The following is a 25,036-nucleotide window of genomic DNA, read 5'->3' as shown; positions in this document are numbered from 1 at the left end:
TTGCACATGGCTCATGAGTTTGCACACACACACACACACACACACACACACACACACACACACACACTGTGAATAAAGGCTAAAGAAAAGAGAGGTAGCCAGCTGGAGGTCGAGAGGAATACATTTCAATGGCTTTGGAGAAAAACAGGAACAAAGGCCTAATGAAAGGAATAGACAATTTATTTTGAGGCCAGATTTACAAAAATCTTGAATATAGTAAAGATTTTAGGGTTATGATGAGGGGTGCCAGGGAGATCTGCCAATTTTGAGCCTGATAGTGATATGCTCACCTTTTATTTAAGAAAAATACCTTGAAGCTTGTGGATCGGCCAAGCAGTCACCAAAAAGAGGAGAAGTTGAAATTTTGGTATATAGATATTAAGGTGAAAGGCAAGAAGGGGCTATTCAGACAGGTGAGAGGGAATGGTGGAAGGTAGTCTAAGAAGTACCTTGGAAATGACCAACGTTAATACCCACTCTTATTAGAAAAGGAAATAATTATAGACTATTTTTGTTTTCTAGTCTGATGACCAGTTACTTATTCAGGATCATTTTATTGGCTAATCTGTCCATTGTTATTTCTTTGTACTGAGGATTTAAATAAGGGTCTGGCACACATCAGACAAGGACTCAATTGTTGAGCTCCACCTGTAGCCCTAAGAAACAGTTCTCATTTCCTGTTTTAAATATCCAGTCCCAGTGGCAGTTGTTTTCTCTGGTCATTACTAATGGCCTTTGCTTATGTCATACTATTGGAAGTGTGTCTATGCACGTGCGATATTATTCATCTAAGTATTGAGATCAGCTCATGTGAGAGTGACAGTAAGAGTCTGTCTTTCACGCTTGTTAACAACGTGCTTTGTAGAACTTCCTGTATTCAAATTATTTTTATTCTGTCACCCTAACTCATTACAGCACTTCTGGCTCAACATATTGTTTTTAAAAAACTATATTTTATAAATTTGAGGAGTCTGGGAAGCAGTAAGTTACAGGCACAGTTAGCTCTTAGCAGGGAGGAGAAAGAGTGATTTTTGGACTATTATGTATCAAATTACTCTGCTTGTACCAAAGCTTTCCTTCGGTCTGACCTAGTTTTAGTAAAATAGCTGCACAGATAAGTCCAGATAATCAGTCCATTGTGTTGAATTCATTAAAGAACACAAGAGCAGAACAATAGTGTGGTTCTTGGTATTAAAGAAAAATACCAAATAGTTATTATTGATATTGTGTAGTCATATATTTGCATGAAAAATTGATTTTTCATTAATAAAAACTCATTTGTCAGGAAGAATATGTGAAATGCTCAAATTTGAGTCTTCTCTCTTTTTTTTAGTTGGCTGCTGTGGTTGTGGTGTTTTGCAGTCTTTTGGGATCACAGCTGTGGACACTCCCCGACCTCATCTGTGTTTTCCCTTTGACATCATGTGTTGGTAGTTAGGTTCCTGATCTTTTTTATTTTATTGTGTGACTATATCTCTCCTCGCTTCTTCCTACTGTTACCCTCTCACTTGTCTCTCGGGTGTGGGACGGGCTGATGGTTAGGGTCTTTCAATTGGTTTTGTTTTTCATTTTAGTTATCTATTTCACCCTCAAGCTACTGTACATTTTTTTCTGGTACATTTGGTCTGAGTTCAGTATCATCAGATGCAGTCAGCACACGGAATGTGAAGTCACACAAACATTGTTTATGCGGCAGTCACTCCCTAAGCAGGCCTGGTGGTGAGGTTTCCAAGAGCGTCATCCTCTTGTGTAGTCTGTCTCCCTTGCCCCTCTCAGGGGCTTCTTTCAGAGTATGTTTGCTTTGCAAGGTACTGAACCTTCGAGATTTGCTTCTAGGGCCTCCAGGGCCAGCCTTGCTCCTCTGCATGCAGATGAGGCTGCTTTGCTTGGGAAGTGGATTATCAGATTCTTGTCATTTCTGTTTCTTTATAAGAAGTACTTTGGTTTCCTTGAGTTTTATACATTTGGGATTGTGCAGGCTCTAACAGGTTCATACCAGAAGTCAAATTTACTTGGTTTTTGGTGTACTTAGGGTGTCAGCGATTTTATTGCAGTGATTCTTGTTCAAAAGAACTAGCCACAGTTCATTCACTTCATCACATGGTGGAATCACCCAGTTTAAGTGCTTATATGCTCCTAACTTTGTAGCTCTTTGTAAAAGATAATACACATAAACTGCAAGCAAAACCATTAGTTTAATCTCAGTTCTTTCTATTTTTTGTATGACATAGTCTCACTATGTAGCCCAGGCCAGCTTGGAATTCACAGAGATCTGCCTGCCTCTTGCCTTCTGATTGTTGGGATTAAAGGTATGCAACATAACCGGATGATCTCATTCTTAAATCATTGTTACTAATGAGATATATTTGCCTCTTTTTAAACTTTGCAAACAGACTGCACATTGTTACCTTAGCTTCCTGTTTCACATTCATCGTAGCACAGTTGCTTATCATAGTAACTGCTGAAAATCCAGTCTTTCAAAGAGGAGTCATAGGCATGAACACAGTGTGATGTAATACTGACTCCGAAGCAATCCTTTTGTAGCTGACTGCTGATCAGAAGATGTTGTGCACTGCTGCTTTTCTTGCAAAGTTAAGATATTCCACAGTGCTTATGTGAATTCTTTATCATGAGTGGGTGTATTCGAATGCTTTGACACAGTTTGCCAGCTACAGCTTTATGTGCATCTCTCATCCACCATGACACGTTTCCCTGGCACACACCATTTAGAGGATAATGGTTGCTTTTGTTGTACTTAGGTAAGCATTTGGTGCACAAAAGTTCGGACAAAAAAAGAACATATGTGCAATCTGCTGTTCTGAAATGAGACATTTTTTAGTGTGATGCTTTGCTGAGTTCCGATTTGCCTTGCTTGCTTTCCCCTTGAATGCATTCCGATGATGGTGAGACACTCATATGGGCTTGTCAGAGGCACAGTTCAAAACCTTAATCTCCTCCCTTTTGTCTTTAATGTGAGGAACTCGTTTTAGACAGCTGTTCTGAGAAGAACAGAGTGATAGAGAAGCCGTGGTCTGGGAGTGTTATTTTGGAACCTGGTTAGCTCTGATGCTTTTCGGTTTTAGTAGCTTAACATTTCTTCTTTAAGGTGGAGAGCCACAGATGTCCCTTCTCAAGGTGGGTCCCCTTGCTCTGATTCACCTCTGAAGTGAACTGACTACATCAGGAGCAGGATTTAGTGGGTGGATGTCTGGGCATCATCTGCTCTGTGTCCGCTGTCCTCATGGATTACACTGTTTGCAGAGTCCACTTGTGACAATAACAGTTCTCTAACAACAGGTAACCCTGGCCATGGAAAGTCTCTGTTGGAAACAGATTTACACAGTGCAATTCTGTTTTGAATTGGCAAGAATTTTTCTTGCTTTAAAAAAATCGGTCTAAGCCTCCCCAGAGTGTTAAGTGCTAAGTCAATATTTTGGTCATTATGCAGAAGGAGCACCAGATGGTCTGTGAGGGTGACACTATGGGTGGGAGCCCTGGTGACTGATGCTGTGGTACACTCTGTGGTTCTGTAGCCACCATCATCCACAGCAGCACATCCATATGCTGCTGTGACACAGAGACAAACAACGAACCAAGATTTGAAAAGTAGAAATGTTTCCAGCCAGCTCCAAAGAAAGTTCAGGATGCTTATACACAGCCCACAGCCGTTTCTTCTTACTCTGCTTTCCTCTTTTCTGGGCAATGATGTTGGATTTTCAGCTTGCTTTTTAGTCAGTGAAGATTCTCACTAAGATAAAAACCCGAGAGTTTTTATTATTTTCTGCAATCAGCCTGCAAGAGGATTGCTCACTGCTTTCCACTGCCTCCCGTGCTCCTGATCAGTTTCCTTATTTTGAAAAATGGGGGGATAAAAATCATTTCTATATTGGATGTCTTGGTAATGGACTCGAAATTGAAAGCAATTTGGCAGCAGTCTCCAAGACACTACCAGCACACAACAAAAGCTGTGACACAGACAAGTTCAGATAAACTGCCCTATGAGATATTTCATAGAAAGCAAAAGCCAGGATGCTAGTAATCACAATTTACCACCGAAATGGCTGATTTAAAAGTTCTTTGATTATATAATCTTTCAATTTATAAAATTATACTACCTAAATTGAACTTTGTGCTTTAATACAATGTTTACCGAAGGCTGTATCCTAAGGTATAGTATAAAAGGAAAGACAGGGAACAATTCTCTCAATAGGTCCATTATGGAGGCGACCAGCAGGAGGGGGACATGGGCAAAGCACAGCGACAGACAACGTCATAATGGAATTCATGATTTTTCATACTGAAAAAATTAATTAATCAAGCATTAAAAGGTCTGACCCCAGGTAGAACTGAAAGAATTTAGGTGTACTGTAGTCCAAGACCAGATACTCAGTACCTGTGGAAAGGAAAAAAATGAAATAAAACTGTTGATGTTGGCTTGGCCAGAATAATAGCTTTTTTTGTAGATTGTAACACAAGCAAGTAAAAAGATAAAACTCCCGGTAGGCTGTTAACTCAGGAGTCTGTACTCTGTGAATAAGGAGGGAGTTGCACCACCTCCTACCTACTGGTGAGTGAACAGCTTCCCAGTTCTCAGAGAGGCAGTGCTCACCTCATCCAGGTGTGATCCCTCCTGTTCTGATGGGACTCAGATTGATGATCTGCACACCACTCGTGGCTGCACACAAGTGAGACCTGTGGATAACTGAGCCAGCTGAAATGAGATATTCATAAACAGCCTGACAAAGCTAGACTCCTGAGTGCTCATGGAATGTGGGCTAAAGTCATAGCTACAGCGCTGCTGCATTGGTTGAGCTGCCTTTGCAAGGGAGGGGGTCAAGCTGAAACAATCTGTTTGATTCAACTTATAGCAACCGTTTTAATTCTGCATAAATTGTTAAACCTCACCGTGTCCCGGAGGGCATAAGTACCAGAAAATAGGCAAAATCAACTGGAAGAAAGAATAACTTATTGCTCAAGAATGCCTAGGTAAAGAGAAATGAAATTTATTAAAAAATTTCATACTGGGCGTGTATGTTCTATGGGCCTGTTTGGGCATGGGTACGGCTTGTTCTCCCTTCATGTGTGTGAGCTTGTGATGTTTACTCTGGCGTTTACTAGCACAAGGCTAAAATGCCTCTCATCTTTGCTCTACTCAACAGTATTTAGTAGTGTATTTTTATAGACATGCCATCTTAAAGTCTCTTTCTTTGCAGTGAGACCATCATGCCAGGACTACAGGTCCCCAAACTTCATTTTTAGGCTTTGTCCATTGTGCTCCCTCCAGGGCATCTCAGAGATGTTGCTACCTAATATACCAATTGTGCCTAGATTAGTGTGTGTTAAAAATAAGCCAGCTTGAGAAACCTTCCCAGGGTTAGGTTTTATTATGTGCCAAGGTCTGTGAGGACTTCTGTGAAATTAAATTCCAAAATAAACTTATTTGAAAAGATCACATAAATATATAGTAATAATTTATAAAATCACGAAAGATATACAGTTCAAAAAGTAGAAATTTATTTCCTTCAAGTCCCTCAAGATCCTAAGTTCTATTCCCCAATGTCATGGCTATTACTGTTTTCCTATAAACCCACCAGAGAATAACCAGTAAAGTGGCTTTATCTCCTCAGTATAAGTGGTCCTGTATTAAGTGTATTTGTTTGTATGTTATTTTTGAAAATTTCATAGTGTGTTGAGAATATTTTTATCAGGACATATAATGTTTATATTCTTTTACACTACATTATATTCAAATATATGTATATACTAGCACCAATTTAATCCTCTTTAATGGATACTTACTTTACTGGTTCTAGTACTTTGCTATTAACAATATTGTAGCAAATATTTCTGTAGAATATGTGATTATGTGTAAATGATATATGGGAAATTTCTAGACAATGAATTGTGAACTAAAGATTATATATAAAGATTGTATTTTATTTTACTTTTTTTTGAGGTGGGGTGGGGATGGTGTCTTATGTAACCAGGGCTGGCCTTGAACTCTTTGTAGCTGAAGTTGGCCTTAAACTCCTGATCCTCTTCATCTACTTCTCAGGTTCTGGGCTTCACTATGTCTTCCCAGGAATTGAAATTTTAAATGAAAGTGGTCAAATGTTTTTCCGTAGTTGGTCTGTCAGTTTCTAACCTTAAAATTATCATCAGTTCTTCTTTCTCCATACCCTACACCATACAGGTGAAAACAGACCTCATTGTTTAATTTATATTTTCATCCAATTAGATTGTTTGCCTTATGTTTAAATGTCAGATATTAATATGTGTCCTTAACATTTTTATTATAAAATATATTACATAGAAAGTTACACAAAACAAGAAGGTTTTTCTTTTATTAAAGAAATTTTTTGAGCTAAATCTCATGCTCAAAGGCTGTTCTAGAAATTACTGTGCAGCTGAGGCAGAGCTTGAACCCTTTGCCTTTTTTCTCTATTCCCCAAAAGCTGGGAATTCAGGATCATGATATTGCACCTGGATTTTAAAAAGGTGTTTTATCATGGGGAAAGCATCTACAACCGATGCCTTAGTTAAAAGGCCCAGTGTTTTCAGCCTCTTAAAGCCCACACCCCATCCAAAGATAAAGTTGACATTGCCTTTCTTTTGAGATTGTAGTGTTTTCTATTTTCTTTGTACTTTCACCCTAGATCAGACATGCCTAAACAAGACAATTTTGCTTTGCTTATTTTCTATACTTGAATATAAATAGATTTGTAGATTTCTGTCCTTTTCCTCTAGATCTTTCAATCCACATTGTCTGTGAGAGATCCATTCTGATTGGTCTGTGTGATGCTTTTTTCATTATTGTGTACTATTTCATTGGGTCCTGGTCACAATTATCCATTCTTGTGTTGTCATACATTTCCAGGTTCAGTGGTAAGTGCTCTCTCTCTCTCGGGTGCACAGGTGCATGCACCTTTGGTGGGGAAATCAGAGAGGTGGAGCTTCTGGATTCCAGGATGAGGTGTGTTCTTTACTTAGATACAAGTCCTTCCCCACTGCTACTTGTGGCACAGCTCCTGCTCCCATCATTGTTATCAGATTTTGTGGCTGCAGCATTCTGGGGCATGGTGGGACATCTTCTTATGGTTTTAAGTTGTATTTCTCAAAGGATGACTAAATTTTCATACCTTTAAAAGTTTGTAGGCCATTTAGAAGTCCTCCTTTATGAATCTTACTTATTTTCAAACCTCTGTCTTATTCAGTCATTTGTCTCTCCCTACTGACTTTGTAGGAGCCCCAGATGTGCTGTGGAGGAAAACCAATTCATGGTAGGTGGTTCCCAACAGCAATGAGGCTGTGGCAACATCTGGGGCAGGCAGCCTTAGGGAAGAAGAGTGCAGGTATTGGCTGGGAGGCTGGGAAGATGAAGGGGCCTTGACTGGGTCACTGGTGCCTTCCTGAAGGAAGAGCCTAAAACCCATGCTCTGTAGAGATTTTCCTTCAGGGGCATTTATAACCCCAGCTACTGCTGAACCTGTCCTGGGGTAACCCTCCGGGTACCTTCAAGAGGAAGGCCTGAAGAAGGGGAGACGTGTGTGCAGCCATATGAGAGCAAACACTGTAGTCTGCAGACTGCACCGGGCTAAAGAACCCCGACACCGGACACCTGCCATTCCTTTCTCTAGAAAAAAATTACAGCATCTGAACAATTTTAAAGTGGTAATGGAATCTTGAAAACACTTCCACAGGATAGCTATGATCCACTGGGTTTTCATTTGAGACTCTTGGCCACTGTCTCACTTTGGAAGTTTAGAGTCATGGAGCATCCAGAATGGATTTGGAGTGTGAGAACTAGGCCAGGTATATTGCTGTTTTCTATAAAGTTGTCCGGTGGGACCCATCTTTCCTTATCACTTAGCAGTGTGCACATCATTAAACAACTGTGCAGCCATCCAGGAGTCTCTGTGCTACCTGTGTAGTCCTGGATGTCCTGGAACTTGCTCTGTAGGCTGACCTTGAACTCAGAGATCTGCTGCCTCTGCCTCCTGAGTGCTAGAATTAAAGGTGTGCACCACCACTGCCTGGAGAATAATCTTTTTTCCCCCTTTTTAAAATTTATGTGCTTTGGTGTTTTACCTGCATGAGTTACTCTGGAACTGGAGTTATAGGCAGCTTTGAGCTGCCATGTGGGTGCTGGGAATTGAACCTAGATCTTCTGAAAGAACAGCCAGTGGTCTTAACTGCTTTAGCCCTCCAGTGGATAATTTTAATGACCCTAAAAATCTCTTTGTGATAGGTAAGGTTCTTTTTATATTACAGATGAGAAAACTAAGATGCCGAGGAGAATATCAACAGTTTAAAGAGCATCAATATTGTGAAGTAAAATTAAACATTTAAACATACCAATGATAGTTGCTACCAGTTGTCAAGCACTGTTTCATGCTAGGGACCATAGCATCAGAGTCACAAGACAGATTTATGGTGTGCCATTCATAGATGAGGAAATGAAAATTACTCATGAAGGAAAAAATAGGTAAACTATTCCATTCTGTATCTTTGAGGAACATTGTTGATCCATGAGAAGTTTAGTAATACTGATCATTAACTCAGAACTTCTTCAGTACACACAATAGAGACTACACAGCATGCCCATTCCTGGATGAAAGCTGCAAGTATTCGGTGCTCTATCTAGAAGACGGACTTTGAATATAGGTTATAGAGCTCATATTACTGGCTAAGGAGGGGTCCTGCATGTGTACGGTCTAGAAAAAGTCCTGAATACTGGTCAGGATTGTGAACTTTGTAAATGTGAACTCCATTTGGAACTGTATACTTTTGTAGGGTCTTTATATTTTTCTAATGAAAACCATTCAGCACTATGAAAATTTCAAAAACTACAAAACTAGAAAGAAAAGAACGAACCTTATCCCTGTTCCAAAACCTAGTGGCAGCCTTAGTTAACAGTTCAATAGTTCTTTTTAGCCTTTTGTTTAAATTTAGGATTGATTTCTTTTTAAAGCATGCAAATAGAATCTGTGTCCCTATTTTTGCTTTGTGTGCGGACACTAACATATTGTTGTTGTGTTATTGCCTAGGAGTCTAAATAAAAATTTTAATAACTACATAATTTTATGCAATGTAAGTCAACTATGTTTTACTTAAATATGTGATCACAGGTAGCTTTAGATTCCTCTCCTTGCTATTTCATCTTCTTTTCTTCTGTGTTTTAAATCATAAGAATAATCATGCTCATATCAAAACAGACTTCCTGGAAACATAGTTTTCCAATTTCCTTCAACCTTTTTGTAAAGGTTTAATCATTTATAATGTAAGAAGATAAATGTTGATATACATGTATCATATTTATATACATACATAAGCATTGGATTTATTTAATAAAGTAAATTTAATCATTTCATAGCACTATTTCAACCTATCATCTATCTTTTCCAGCATCATTTTGGAGCTTATAATTTGTCCTAAAATAACTTGTGCATGAGTCTTAATTTACTCTTTACCCAATTTTTAATTTATTTAAAAATAAAAGAGCCCTTTTCTCTGATTCTATGAGAAATGAGTACCCATGCATGTAAATAATCTGGACAGTATGGGAAGAGAGAGAGGAAGAAGAGCAAAAGCCACTTATGCTGCCAACACTTACCAAAATCTTTTTCTGAATAGTTTTTTGTTTTTATTTATGCATATATTTCCATACTCAAACATATATCACTACTCAGATTGGTTCCCTGTGTATCTGTATCCTTCTTATATTAATGTGTGTTTATATACACAAGATAGTTTTGTTTTTATGTTAATGGAACACATTGCAGCTTAGCTTCTTCAGTCCCCTTTTTCATAGTTATGACCCTCTTTTTTCTGATAAATATAATATATAAATTTGTGTTCCAGCTTTAATGCCTGCACTGTACTCTGTCCTGAGCTAGGGTCTTCCTCAGGCCTTTGCTAGCTCATATCCCTTACTGTCAGGAGCAACACTGTGAGTGCTGTATGTTTTCTCTCTAGTCCAACACTTAGCAAAGAGACAAACAGGAGTCTTTGTATCTACGGCCATCTCCATCAAAATTTTATGTGTATTAGAATCAGGATATTTTACTTTTTATATCTTTTCACATTTGAATTTTTGCCATCAGTGACTGTATGTGTAATGAAAGCAAATCTGCCAAGTTGGCTTCCGGAAGGCTCTGTTGTTCTCACCAGTGAAGGAGAGGCACTGCTTTTCCTTATGCTCATGAATGTTGCATTTTGAGAATTAATGTGATGCTGGACATTTTTAAAGCTTACTCGCTGTCCTGCTTTGTTATTTGTAAACACCTACCTATGCAGCACACTGTTCTCCATTTTCTTAGTTACTTTTGGAGCCTTTACTCTTCTCTGTCACGCTGTTCCAAACATACATATTTAAAAAATTGTGCTTTGTCCCTTCATTATACTTATGTAGAAATTAAACAATAAAATTATACTTTGTATTAATATTATTTATTTTAATAGCATGTTTAGAAATATTTCTCAGTAACACTATACAAGCAGTCATCTCGGTTTTTCTTTTAGATTATAAGTTTCATTTTTACATGGGAATTTGCTTTAGTATGACATGTGAGGTAGGTAGGTGTTCAATACTGTTGTTTTCTTTGTAAATAAATATTTTTCTCAGGATCATTTGTTGAGTAGTTTATTTTCCTTTACTAACTTGAAGTGTCAGTATTCTAAATTCTACATATTCTTCTTTCGAAAAATATTCTGTTGTTCATTGGTCTGCTTGTGAGTTTTTGTACCAGTAACATCTTCTTCAGTTGTTGTACTCTAGAAATATTTACGCTAGAGGTTTTAAACCTAAGGCTCATGCATATTATTTTGTTCTTGGGAAGATATTAAACTTTATTTTTTTTAAAAAAAACATCCAGTACTTAAGTCATTTATTTGAACACAAATATAACATCCTTGACCAGAGAATATTTTTTTAATTTCTTTAAGTTTTCATATAATGTATATAATACATATATTTTAAAGTTTTATTTTTGACTATTTTTGAAAAGAAGAATAACTGGAGGCTGGAGTGTGGCAGGTGGCGGAGTGCTTGCTTGGCATGCACAAAGGCTTCGTCCAGGTTTATCCCAGAAGTTACTCAGAAATGGAAGCAGTGCAGAAAAGGTTTGGGTGGGCTGACATGTGTGCTTGGTTCAGTATCTGTCTTAAGGAATTACGGGAACTGAAAAGCAGGGCTGGGGTCAGTGGACACAGATGGCAGCATTTAGAATTTCTAAAAAGGAGTTCTTGGTATAAGAAACAACAAGTTTTGAAGGGGTTGGGGCCAGAGATGCTAAGCAGCACTGCTATGGGGCAGGAAGTGAGCAGGAGGTTTGAAATGAAACTTGGTAGAGCTTCAACACTGGCCACAGCACTTGCTGAGAAGTGAATGTTTAAGCCCGTTGATATCCCAGGTCTTTTATTCATACAGTGGGACAGTCATCCCTTATTGGTGATTGTGGAGATTCACTCAGAGATCGACATCAGCTGACCTGTGTGTGGGTGATAGAACTTGCTTTATAGTATTTGTCCTCCTTTCTTTATGAAACACTTTTGTTTGCTTACCTATCCTGTCTGTCTGTCTGTCTGTCTGTCTGTCTGTCTGTCTGTCTCTCTCTCTCTCTCTGTGTGTGTGTGTGTGTGGTTCTGGTAACATTTGTGGGAGTCAGTCCTCTCCTTCCACTGTGTGGACTCCAGGGATTGAACTTGGGTCCCCAGGCTTGGTGGCAAGCACCTTTACTCACTGAGCCATCCTTCTGGCCCTAGTTGTCTTCCTTTCTTACCATCAGTTCCATAGAATCGGGGCTGATGGGGATGACATGAGATCTAGGGCTGGCATGTTGGAGAGCTTAGGACATTTCCATTTTTTCAAATTAAAAAAGTAGTTATTGCCCATTTCTAGCCTTAGCATAGCAGCATCAGGAATAGAATGATGTAGAGTATGCAGGGCATTTTTTCTTGTGTATAAACACACACACACACACACACACACACACACACACACATACACCACTGTTCATTTAAATCTTGTTTGGAGAGGGAGTTACCAAGAGAAAGTGAAAATTTGTAGACAGGACAAAAGAATTGGCAGTTGTTTGGGGAGGTGGGAGGATGCTAGTGCTGGAAAAATGTATCTAAACCCAAGCTGTTCCTGCTTCCATTTGAACTAAGTACAAAATATTTTTTGTCAAGCGAGTTAAGTATAAAGGTAAAGGACTGAAACTTGGTGTCTACCATCCCATTTTACAGATGAAACAACAGGAGACATTTCTTTTTGCCTTAGAGTGGACAAAGCCTAGTAATTGTAAACTTGGACTTAGCATGCCATTTCTGCCACCAACCTGTGGCAGGGCCTACTCTTAGCTTTGTGTTTGCTTCCTTGACCACAGTTTCCACCTCAGAGGTGGGGCATTTCCTGTGAGATGCCAGGCCAGATTTCCTCTGTACTTCACAATGAGACCCTTAAGCTATTCTGAAAATGTAGTGACCGGGTAAGTGGCTTTCTCCATGATACTTGTTGCTGTGTTTCGAGAGTGGGCAAATGGCCTGTTTAGACTGGGGAGGACTAGCTCACAGTGTGCATCTAATCTCCAGTGTGTCTGCTGTGGTTAGTCACCCAGCACACTGCTGCTATGACAGCATTTCCAGAGGCATCAGCTCTAGGGTCCTGATATTCTTGTTAGTCTTTTAAAAAAAGTATTGGCTATCGGGCTGAGGAAATGGCTCCATGGGTGAGGCGATTACTGAGTACGCATGAGGACTTGAGTTCAGATTTTTAGCACCTGAGTGAAAACCAGGCATGGCACCGTATACCTGTGATCCCAGCACTGGGAGGTGGAGAGTTGTGGATCTTATACTAATTAGTGCTTCAGGTCCAATGAGAGACCCCATTTTAAACAATAAGGTGGAAAGCAATAGCAAAAGATACCCAACCTTGACTTCTGCTCTCTGCGTAGGCACTTAAGGACGCACAAGTTGGTAGCTATACCAGCTAGCATGTCATCTGTATAATTTGTGACTTGGACACATTTTAGCTGAATCTCAGTGTAAGGGCAGAGAACGGATGCATATGTGAAAGCTGTGCCTCACGCAGGAATCAGGTTCACAAAAACTGGGAAGGGAACAGCAATATTCTCATTCTAGAATACACATCCTTTATCAAAGAATATGAAATTATAGTTTATATTCTGCATCTTTACTGGATGTTTCTACACTGCTGCAGAAACTTCTTCACCAGCTGTGAGTACCTTGATGTCACCAGCTCTACTCTTGTTACTTGTGCTTCTCAGGGCTTAGCGTGGTGCCCAGCAGAGAAAGCGTGCACTGCCCAGTGAGTAATTAGGACACACTCCAGACATTTGACTCTTAGTGACCTGAGTTACAAAATCTTTGTGTTTCTGATCTCTCCCCTTTTAAATTTCTGCCATGAATTTAGAAATGCTTAAAGTGTACAAAGTGCCACATCCATGCTGCACAGCAAGTTCAGACCGCACTCACCCTCTGTGCTCATGTAAGTTGTTCTGGTTGGTGTCCAGTGATAATGCAGCTGTTATTTTTATAATAATCCTAAGTACATATTTGCACAACAGGCGGTGTCAACTCATCTTGGCGTTATTTGCCTGATACTTTCAATTACCAAGCTCCATTACCCAAGTCATTATTTGTGGTTAAGAGGGAGTGGTTCTGAGAGCAGCAACAAGAAGTTTCTTAAAACGAGGATCAAATTGACCCTTTTAAGATGTCTCTAAATGTATCTCGGTTTACCTGCCCTGGTGTAAATAACAGTCCCGGCTTCCTTGTTTTCACCAGTGTACTTACTAGGAAACAGCAGGCTGAATGAAATGGTGCCTGTACTTCTTAGGGATCAGGTATTTATTTGCAAGATTTTGTTACATTATTGCTATTTTCAGTGTCCTGCTCTCCATTCTTACTAGTAAGTATAATTCTTGGAGGGAAAGCTGACTAGAGGAAGAAATCCTCTCCACCAATGTGAGACTTTTAGCTACAGATTGTATCACAAGAGGAGGAACCCAGACCTCAGCTGCAGGAGCGCTGGAACTGAGCTTTATTGTTCCGAATCCCTGAGATCCTGGTCCATGCCTCACACCCGTGGGCTCTCAGAAATGCTAACCAAATTCTTGTATCTTTACTTCATATCCAAAATAAAAAAACAACCCACACAGTAATAATTAAGATCTTTAAGTCTAGGTCTAGTTTCCAATTCCATTTTACACTGAAAGAAATATGTTGTACTTTAAAAATTCAATGAGATAAAACATTTTACTAGTTGCAAAATTTTAAAAATTTACTAAAGTTTTTATGATCTTACCCATGTGCAATACATTGTCTTTTCAGTCCAGCAGGTCTTGAATTTTAGCACGGTAGAAAATACCTGGGGAAACTGCATAAAAATAGGTTTCTGGGCAAACCTATTTTTATAAGAATAGGATTCAGGACCACACAGGTGGTATGTCTGGATGGGCCTTTATTTTTTACTTTTAAAATCTTATTTTAGAAGCACTCTGGCTATTGTTTTACCAATTTTACTCATATAAAACCTCTTGCTGCCTTTTTTTTTTTTAAAAAAAAAAAGCGGCACATGTATGCCCCAAACCACACAGATGATGAAGAGATAAGGAAAAAGGTGATAATTTCTAAACAGGAGGTTGAGGGTGTATCTCAGTGGAAGAACACTTGCCTAGGAAGCACAAAGTAATGAGTTCCATCCCCAGCAAAAACAAAACAAAATGAAACAAATGAAGAACTCTGTCACAACAATAGGTATTTCAAAGAATGTGTTTGCTAAGAAAAATAAGGGGAAGTAAAGATAAAAAGCATACATGTTTATCGAATGAAGAAATTACAAAATGTATCCCAGTTCTTTTTGGCCAATTAATAACGCTTGGTTCTGCTCGAATAGCCTTCCTCCTGTATGCTGCATTCAGAGAACGCGGGGAGTTTTTCTGTAGTCAGTGCAGACACTTTAGACTAAGTCACATGATGAATCTAGAAACAGCTCTTGAAAGCTTGTGGTCTATATTTTGATCTTGATTCGTGGTGATAAGCTGCCTTTGTAAAATACCCTTGTAAAGACATACTTTCTTCTTCTAAACAACCTCATTGTTTTTCCTGTGAGTACTGATTTGTGCCCACTTGTCCACAGTAGTTGAAAGAGCAATACAGTGTTGGTGACTGTGTAAACATGTCACACTTAGGCAATCCTAGCTCTGATTTACAGTTCAGCCTCACAGCTTGGCAGAGGTGAACCATGGGCCTGCATTGTGCAACATCAGTTCCTTTTGTCCTGAAAAAGCTCACTGATTCAGTTAGACTAGCTGGTCATCGAACTTTCAGGATTTGCCTGTCTTTCTCCCACACCCCAGCACTGGGAATAGAGATGTGAGCCACTGTGGTAATTTTCACCTGGATTCTAGGACCTGAATTTGGGTCTTAGTGCTCATGGCAATACTACCTACCACTCCATCCCACAACTTTCAACTTCTAATGTGGCATAAAAGTTCTTTTGATAACCCCCTAACAAGCATTCAGTGTAGACTAGACACACTTTTTATTGTTGTTGTTTTGAGACAATGTTTCTCTGCATAGCCCTGGCTGTCCTGGAACTAGCTCTGAGACCAGGCTGGCCTTAAACTTACAGATATCTGCCTACCTCTGTTTCCTGAGTACTGGGATTAAAGACTTCACTACCACCACCACCCAGCAGACTGAATACCTTTTATTTTGTGAGCAAATTATTCCATTGTTTTAAAAAAGTTTTGTCTCATACTTAACTAAAATTGGTCATTTTGTGATTTCTACCCAATAGCATTATACTTTTGGAAATAGAAAAGAAAAAATATCTCTTAATTAGTACTTCCCATATCATAACTGCTATTCTTAATTTCCTTTCTTTTTCTTTGTTGGCTTGATAATATTAAACTAGTTTCTTTTCCTTACAGCAGAGTGGCGTTTTAGAGTACATAAGCAGTTATCAAAAAGTGGCCTGCACAGTAGGAACCCTCAAGGGCCTTTGTCTTCAAAGTCAAAGCCACCTTCACCCTATGTTTAGTTGTGTTATCTGTGTTCCCTGTACAGGCAGTTGCATGGAAGTGGTACCCAAATGTAAGCCTGATGAAGCTACATCTTTTACTAGATGTGATTTTAAGTGCCTAGGAGAAACAATACAGAACTCATTTCCCATCACTCATGATAAAAATAAAAAATAGAAAAGTATAAAATTGTTTAATTTTATACATGAGTAAAAATTATTGATTTTATTAATTATTTAGTATTGTTTTAATACTCCGAAATTGGAAGAATGCACAGAGTACTCATGCTGCATACCCAGTGTTATGGGCATTGTGAGGAAAGTCATATATGTGTTTGAGCATGTTTTTGGTGGAGTAGTCTTTACTTGAAAGCACAGCTAACCAGACACACAATAGCTATGTCTGGTCCTTGGCAGATTTATCTCCAAAAAATGAGCAGTGAGCTTATTTGTTGTAGGAAATGAGACTTTAAGAAGAAGGAAAAAAGAAAGGAAGAAGAAAAGAAAGGCAACTGACACTACCCTTTGTTAGTAAAGTTCAGTCTTTCAGGAGAAAATTAATAGTTTGGAAAACTTGAATCTACCACAATGAACTTGATGGCTTCACAATATGTTTAAAAACATTTCTGGTAGAATCAGAAATATTAGGAAATGTCATTTAAAAACTACTATTTAATAAAATATGTGAGTGTTTTGGAGATCTGCGTAACTCAATGAGTGAGCCAGTATTTTTCAAATGAGTGAATGAACGATGCTACAGTCATGTGTGCCCAAAAGACCCAGGCAAGGACCAGAGGCCTTGAAGTCAGGGGACTCAAGAGTAAATTGATGTTTGGGCTTCAGATTCTACCTTGCCCTTGCCCTTTGAGAAATGGTTACTTGTCAGTTTTTGATATAGATCAAAGAAAAAATCACAATTATCTGGAAAGGCTACAAAACATTGAGCCTCTTTCCAAGTATGTATCTTTGTAAAAATGGATACTTCTCACTGCTGTCACCAAACCAGCCTGTCAACAGGCACCAGGAGAACATAGCTCTCTTTTAGGGAAGAAAGCATTTAAGAAATTTACAAAAATAAGAAACAATGCCTTTCATTAACTATCATATTGCTCTATAGTAGATTTATTGTTGCTGTTTTAAATAAAATACTTTAAAAACTAACCAAGTTTCAGTTTCTAGCAAAATGAATACTCTTAAATATAGCATTAGCCTTTGGTGACTTGTAGTAAAATTTAAGGAATATAAAGGAGTTTGACTACCAGTAGAGTAGCAATGTCGTCTTTGGATAGGAGACCATCTTAATGTCATCCTGTTCTGTGCTGCTCAGTTATCTCTTCTGATTGCTTTTGAGGTGGGATGGGAACTGAAATACTGTTGACCCTGTAGACTGAGCAGTGCAGAATACACTGCTTTAATAATTGATCTGGCTTTTTAAATAACTGTCTTTGAAACTCTTTAAGAGTAGAATTCCTATCTCACTTACGAAGAAGGCTATTCTAGGGAAGGGTGCTGCACTAGCAGAAAACCAAGTGTGTAACTCCTTAGAAACAGCACCAGAAGTCGACCCCTGTCCTCCATACATGTGTGCACCTGTACACATGGGTGTTAGCCTTGGTACCAATTCTTTTGAAAGTAAAAATTGATGGTGTATTTGTATAGCTTCAGTACTTTGTATGATTATTAAGAACACTAAATGCATAAAGTTAAGCCTTATGGAGTTCAGGAAAGATGAGGTCAGTTTTGTAAAATTGTGAGGAAAAATTTTGTTTGTTCCTTTTTGTTCTGTTTTAGATCCATGTAGTTAAAGGGTGCCTATAGCAGGATAGTAAAGGTTTTAATGTAAATTTATATCTCTAGGAAATGAGTTAGATTTGCACACAGGATACTTCAGATATCTTAATATCTCAGTTTTTATTTTGGAATGTAAAAGATTAGCACTGAGGAAAGAAATGTTTTGAAGGCAGTTGGTTTATCTCTGTGGTTCACTACATATAACTTTTTCAAATCAGTGAATCTACAAAGTAAAATTTTTTAATTCTTCATCAGTTCTTTGATGTGTAATGCTGCAACTTAATGTAAAGGTGAACACAATTTTGTTTACAGGTATTTGTTTTTAAAGTACTTTACTAACTGTCAGGATTGGAAGGTCATTTAATGTAACCACCTAGTTGATGTTTGAACCTTCATGCTAAATCAAACAATAAAGAAAAAATAGAGGAGTGCTAAAAAAGAAATAGGTGTGACCTAGAGACAGAACTTTATGTAGGATTAAAAATTTAGCCTGAAAGCTTTTAAAGTCTAATTACATGGGGAGGGGCCCTGTGTTTTTATTTGCTGTTTACCTTTGATCTGTCAGCTATTTTTGGCAGAATGGGACAGGCTTTTTTGAGTGTTCATAGTTCCTTTATTTGATGTTCAGACACGGGTCTGAAGTTGCCTGGTAACTCTGAGTTTCTTTTTCTTCTAAATATCCCTAATGTTAACACGTGGCTTTTGTTCCTAGACTAATAGCAAGTTACTATATATCTGATTTCTTTGAATGTGTAAATAGCAAACTGAATTTTAGAAGTAGTTTTGCTGCTTTTGCATCTGTCAAACATGTTACATATAAACCCCCAAATGAGATCAATCTGCATTAATAACAATTAATATGAACTTTGTGCCTTTACTTAATATAAAAGTTTCAGTGAAATTGTACTTTTTAAGACTTGAAAATATATACATGTATTTTATTTTCACATATATACATATAACCATTTGGTTTTCTATCAATTTGCTTTTAGTATATAAATTATTTTTATTCAAGAATCTATCATGGCAATATTATGTCAGTAAATATAAGATTTACATCAAAATTTTAAATAGTTACAAAGTAATGTCTCTGTGTTATAATTAATTTTTCTATCCAGAAGGTTCTTTTTGGTTTTTCACTAACATAGAAATGTTATAATGAGCATAAATAGTACATGGACTGTATTTTTTCCCTTGTTTGTGACTGGTTCCTTTAGGATAACTGTTAGACAATTTAAAGGATGCAGACATTTAGTACTTTAACACTGCTAAATTTCTGTTCAGAAAGTTACCCCAATTTATAGTCCATTCTTGTACATGAGTGTTCCTATTTATCTACTCCCTCTCCAGTACTGTTTGACCCAGTTTAGAAGTCATCTTTGTAGTATTATGGGTAAATGGTTTACTTTTATCTCTTTCTATACGGTTAGTATTTTATGTTACTAATGTTTTTGTATTATTGGATTATTAGTATTTCTTCATGGTACTCTTTCCTTCAGATTTTTGTTTTTTTAAATATTGAAGTATACTACTAAAATTTAAAATTTAACTAAGAACATGTGAAGGGTTGACATAAACAGTAGGGAGCAGTGTTAAGTTACCACTGTGTTAAGTGTAAAAGTCTATGATAGAAGATTTTGAAGGGGAAGACTTTTTAAAAAACACTCATTTCTGTGTTTTCATGCTCCAATGCGACCCCTGCCCCATCGCCACTATTTGCTGAGTGTACGCAGAGATTTTGGCCGTCTGTGGGTACTAGTTGTTCTGGTGATTCCCTGGACCAAACAGATTGTGGTTTTCTTGGGCGTTTCCTCCATAACTTCTCACATCTGTGCTGCCCTTAGGACCAAAGCGGCCACTTGTACTTTTGGAAATGTCTTCTTTAGCCTCTTCTCTCCCAGGTCTTAAAGGGAAATCTTAGAAACATGAAATACGCGCTGGTTGTCACACCGGACCTTCTCTAACACGTGGCTTCTTTACGTCTGCTTTCTATGTGTGAGGAAGACACAGCAATTCTTTCTGTTGTTCATACAATGAGCTAAGCGATGTTAGGAATATATGCTCTCTTCCAGTTGTTTGCCCTGGAATTTACCAGTAAGTGTAAGTCAATTGGCAGTCTGATCTGGAGATAGCTTTGCCCACATGTAGCAAGACTGCAATGATTTGACAGATGGAATATACAGAATTTCCTTTAGTGTATATCAAAATACATTTTTGCCCCAAATGCCTAGAATCTGGTTTGTTTCAAGTTTTAAAATATTTTAGAGTTAAAAATCTTAACTCCTAAACAGCTCAATTATTGAAAAAGGTTAAGCCTTATTAGTTGCAATATTTTCTAGTTGTTGTTTTTTTTCCTCTCCATTGTTTACATGACAGTGAATTATGCTTTTCTCATAATTACAATTCATGCCTTTTAAAAAATAGGCACCAAAGAAAAAAGGTTGTTTTTTTTTTTTTTTTTTTAGAAAACCACGTAGGTTTTTTTGTTTTTGATTTCTTGCATTTTGCTGCAGATTCTTTCTTGAGAATTTTCTTTCCCTGAGAGCCAATTGAACTCAGGGCCTCGGGCAAGAGAAGCAGTGCTCTTTCAGGAGCTGCATTTCCGAACCCTCTCTTTATTGCCCATGCTGATGCAGGGTCTCATTGAACTCACTCTGTAGCTCAGGCTGGCTTTGAGGTTGCAGTCCTGCCTCAGCTGTCCCAGTAGCTGGGATCCAGGCCTGTGCCACTGGAGTTGAATCTAAGTAGTATCTTCATAAAGAAGTAAGGGGATCAAGTAAAAAAAAAAGCAGCGCCCCCCTCTTCCCGCAAGAGCCAAATACTTTGCTGCTTTGTGTACTCATGCTGAGTTTCTGGATAGGGTTGCTGTATTCCAGGTAACATTGCACCCATAGATCCTAAGACGTCTGATGTCTCCAAGCAGGGAAGGGTAAAATACCAAGCATGAGTGGCAATGCTGTCTTCCTGGACAGACAGCATCATATAGTTACTGAACCCTGGTGAGCAGGATTGGCCTGAGGTGCAACTCTCTACAGGACCATGTCGTGAGGAAACCCAGTGAGACTCTCAACCTCCTAATGCTGTGATCCTTTAATAGTTTCTCATGTTGTGGTGATCCCCAACCATAAAATCATTTTTGTTGTTACTTCATAACTGTATTTTGCTACTGTTATAAATCATAATGTAAATATCTGATATGCAGGAAATCTGATATATGACCCTCAGATTGAGAAAAGCTGCTCTAACCAAACTCTCCTCTGCTCAAATGCCAGGCTTCCACTGTCCGTCCATTCTTAGTAATTTATCACGATTCCTTAGATCAAAGTGTACTTTATGTGCTGTGAAGGAGCAGAATTAGATATTTCCTTTGTTTTGTCACTCATTTTCAGATGCTCACCCTTAATCTATTACAATCATTTGTGGTGATTGTGGTGGCTCCTACAACGATATTGACCAAAATTTTCTTTGTTTTCTAGAATGAGTTTTATTCAAACCTAGTTAGTTCTAACTTGTGTGTTTGCCATTTATATTTTTAAAGTTGCAGAATGAGTCAAACTCATCCCTAGAGTCCAGGAAAGTTTCTGAGCTAAATTAGTAACTCAAGTTCCATCATTACTTTCATTTGAACACCACTCATCAGCTTCCTCACATTCTGGAAAGAACACAGCTTCTGTAACAGAGTTCCTTTGTTTTCATGGAACCAAAATGTGCTTTATTTAGGCCAAACAATAAAAACAAACGACCTAACTACTTTCTAATGCATGGTGGCTCTAGAGGGAGGAAACCATAGATATTTAGAGGCATAAGTGACTCATTGTGCTAGTGCCGTTTTTATGAAGCCGGCCCTGCATGTTTGACTACATCTGCTACTTCAGGGTGTAATAAAGTGTGGGAAAGCACAAGAATGATGGGTAGAGCTGCGGCCCAGTCAGGATGCACTATGTACAGCCTCAGCAGCTAGCAGTTCACCCCTTAGGTAGAGCAAAATCTGCCTCTTTTCTTACTAATTCTACCTATATGGCATTTCTGTTGAACATGCTGGTTATATTCCCAATGAAGTGAATTCCATTTAACCTTCAGGATAAGTGAAACCTAGTTTTCAAATGTAGCTTGCAAGTTTAATTTTCCCTTTTGAAAAAAAAATTCCTTTAGTAATTTTCACTCCTACTTTTGAACACCTCCGTTATTGCTGATGGTTTCTTAGAAAAAGTCATAGTGGATGGAGATGTTGTATTTTTAGATGTAGAACAATGAAATAATTGTTGCTTTTGGCATGAAAGTCTTGGCAAAGTTCTTAGAGAGGGTGAGGACACTGACTCTGTTTGGAAACATTGCTGCCATTGCCAGCACGTGCATTTCTTCAGCAAAGCTCTAACGCATTTTACTTATGCTTTTTCATTTCATTTGTGTCCAATTTTTTAGGTCACTTTCATGAATTCAAAGGCAATTTACCAGTGACTTCTGGGTGCTGGGGTGATCCTCGTGTGTAATTGTGAGTATTGATTTAGTCATTGCTTTTCTCATTATATAAAGAAAAAGTCACAGTTTGCAAACAAATTAACCCATATGCAATTTCTGGTTAGCTTGTAAACAGCTGTTTAGTAAATATTATTAGTTTTTCATAAGTGATTGTTTTGGGATGAAGAACATAGAAGAAAACGTCAGCTGCTGTAAAAGCTTGTTGATTGTGACTTCCTGTGCACATTGCAGCCCCATCCCCCGAAGCTTAAGTAATAAACTTGCTATTTTGGGAAATAGGGCCCCACTGTAGGAACAAGTTACCCTAACAATTCTCCTGTATGTATAGATGAGTGGTTTACCATGACGACGTTGTACTTCTTCTGGTTATCTGGGCTTGAAAAGTGTCCTGTGCCTATTCTCAGAGAAGAGTGAGGTAAGAGAGATCCCGAGGAGCAGTCAGTTCAGGGAGATTTTGTGCTTTGGTACAGACTCTGTGGTGAATATATAATGTACATCAAAACAGTTGTGTTCCCCTCTTTCTCTCATCCCCAAATACCTTTATACTTTTAAACCGTGTTTTGGAGAAGGAAGAACTTTTTCTCAAGAGAGAAGCTAAATTTTAAGAAAAAAATTGAATACTTCCAAAGATTAATTGAAATGCTTTAATTGTTATATGTTTGTTATAGAGAAGTAGCAAGTTTTAAGAAAATGCTTAGTTTAAGGCATGGCCAGCGAGTCAAGCTTTGGTAAGTCTGCCTTATGCTGAAGGGCTATCGGAAGAGATTTGGCAGATGCCATGACCGAGTTGCTATTTCTTTAGTTGCTGTGGAGCTAGTCACCACTTACACTGCATGAGAGCTTCAGGGGTAGAAACCCTCACCTAGTCAGGCCGACTCACAGGGACAGTGGATGGGGCAGCACTAGAGGCTCTGTGAACCTTATTACCTTCATGGTCACTGCATGGTCGGAAGCAGAAAGTTACACCTCACAGCCACGTGAATGTCTAGGAGATAAGGAAGGTGGGATATTATTTTGCACATTCATAATGGATAGGCCACACCAAGGGTGTGTGAGGACTGATTAGAATCTATCTGTTCAGATCTGCCATTCTGGTCGGAGGAGGAAAGCACTGTGAAGCAGATTGACTGTGGCTTTTGACAACATGTCTTATTCCAGAACTCTCTCTTCCTTTCTGTCTTTCTCCCTTGTTAAGGAATAAAATGAGATATTTTTTCAAAGTAAGCATTGGGCAAAATGATCTTGTTCTGTATGCAGTATGTCACTTTAATTTTTTTTTATTTTTAACGAAAAATATGTAATTCTTTCTATCAAATTTTATCAGGATAATGAATGATTAAATAAATAAAGCAAACAACAACAAAATTCAAAGATTCAGTAGGTACTTAGCTTTTCTAATCTACCGAGACAACTCCTGCAGTTTGAAATGAATTCCTACGTAGAAAATGCTACCTCCTCATGGTCTTAATAACAGTAAACTTTCCCTAAGACCACCAAGTATTTTCTTGTCAGGTGCAAACACACACACACACACACACACACACACACACACACACCCGGGGGGAATGAGAGAGGGAATTTTCTTTCTCTTGTTTTTGTCATTCTCTCTGACCTCAGTTCCTTGCTGCAGGTCAGATTCAGGGGAGCAGTGACCCAACTCCCTCTTCCCACTCATTTCTCCACTTTTCTAGAGTGTTGGGGCCTTCTTGGAATTTTTCTACACTTCTGTTTATTGCTACTACATGCTTTACTGGATTTTTTTTGAATTAATTGATTGGGGGGGGTTGTAATGAATCATTAATTCATATCTTTGTGGCTTTTTTTCTTTATGAAAAGAAATCTGTGGCAAACAGCATAGCCCAGACCAGGGCTCCCTCAGGGAGAACATCTGTGAATTTAAGGGAAGTAGGTCTAAGTGCATTATCTTTAAAAAATATTATTCAGTCTAATCTTGACACAGAGCAGGTAAATAAAAAAGATGAGCTGTGAAAATCCACAAATAGGCCTTGAATGCCATTTTCCATGACAACGGGAGCTGCCCCACGAAAGCACTAATGCTGGGAATGTAAGGAATTTAGAATTGTGCCTTCTCAGTTTTACAGTTGTGTGCTCATGTTAATTAGAGATATACTGACATTTGAAGTATCTACATTAATGCACAGACCTACTATACATTTGTGAACCAAGGCCAGAAATCTACTTTAATTGAAAGGAGCTGCTAATCTGACTGCATATCCATTACATCACAAGCTTTTAAGTTTTATATACTGATGTCCATGCACTCTTGCTCTTTATATGCTGTCTGCTGTCTTTCTAATTCATCCCCGAAAGGCCAGCCTGCTCTATTTTTACTTCAGACCAGTGTTTTGTAGTAATATCAATGGGATTTTTAGAAAAAAAAAACCCCGTGATTAATAGTGTTTCTTTTCTCTGACTTCCTAGACTTTTGGTTTATAAACCTTTAGAATGGCCTGCGCTGAAGTCAGGTAGGATTTAGGTTTATGGAGTGCTCTGTAGCCTGTGTGGAAGCTAACACCGTGCTCCTCATCAGACCCACTCTGCAGCTGTAGAGAAAAAGCCCAGATCTGCAGATCCTGAACAGATGAGCAGCTCAGAGAGATCCTGGGTTTTCTGGTAGAGCTGCCGTTCGCCGTCTCCATGCCATGCCTTGCCCTTTCATTTCTGGCTTGTATCTCAATGCCTTCTTGAAATCAGACTTTA

At 38.4% G+C, this 25,036-nt stretch overlaps 1 protein-coding gene across 11 annotated transcripts in view; it reads left to right on the top strand.

Annotated features, from left to right (window-relative positions):
- Nucleotides 1-25,036, top strand: part of Sox6 (SRY-box transcription factor 6) — a 551,747-nt gene that overhangs the window by 82,673 nt on the left and 444,038 nt on the right. For 8 of the 11 annotated variants that reach the window (XM_075971960.1, XM_075971963.1, XM_075971961.1 and 5 more), the window contains exon 2: nt 22,259-22,328. The exons of 1 other annotated variant lie outside the window; for it this stretch is intronic. The gene's annotated coding sequence lies outside the window, so the exon portion shown is untranslated. Of the gene's footprint in view, nt 1-22,258; nt 22,329-22,643; nt 22,731-25,036 lie in introns of all 11 variants that reach the window. 2 more of the 11 variants (XM_075971969.1, XM_075971968.1) reach the window with 1 other exon arrangement.

This window comes from Microtus pennsylvanicus, chromosome 5 (genome assembly GCF_037038515.1).
Source record: "Microtus pennsylvanicus isolate mMicPen1 chromosome 5, mMicPen1.hap1, whole genome shotgun sequence".
NCBI lineage: Eukaryota > Metazoa > Chordata > Mammalia > Rodentia > Cricetidae > Microtus > Microtus pennsylvanicus.
The sequence above is the reverse complement of the archived record's forward strand: the minus strand, read 5'-3'. Positions and strand labels throughout refer to the sequence as shown.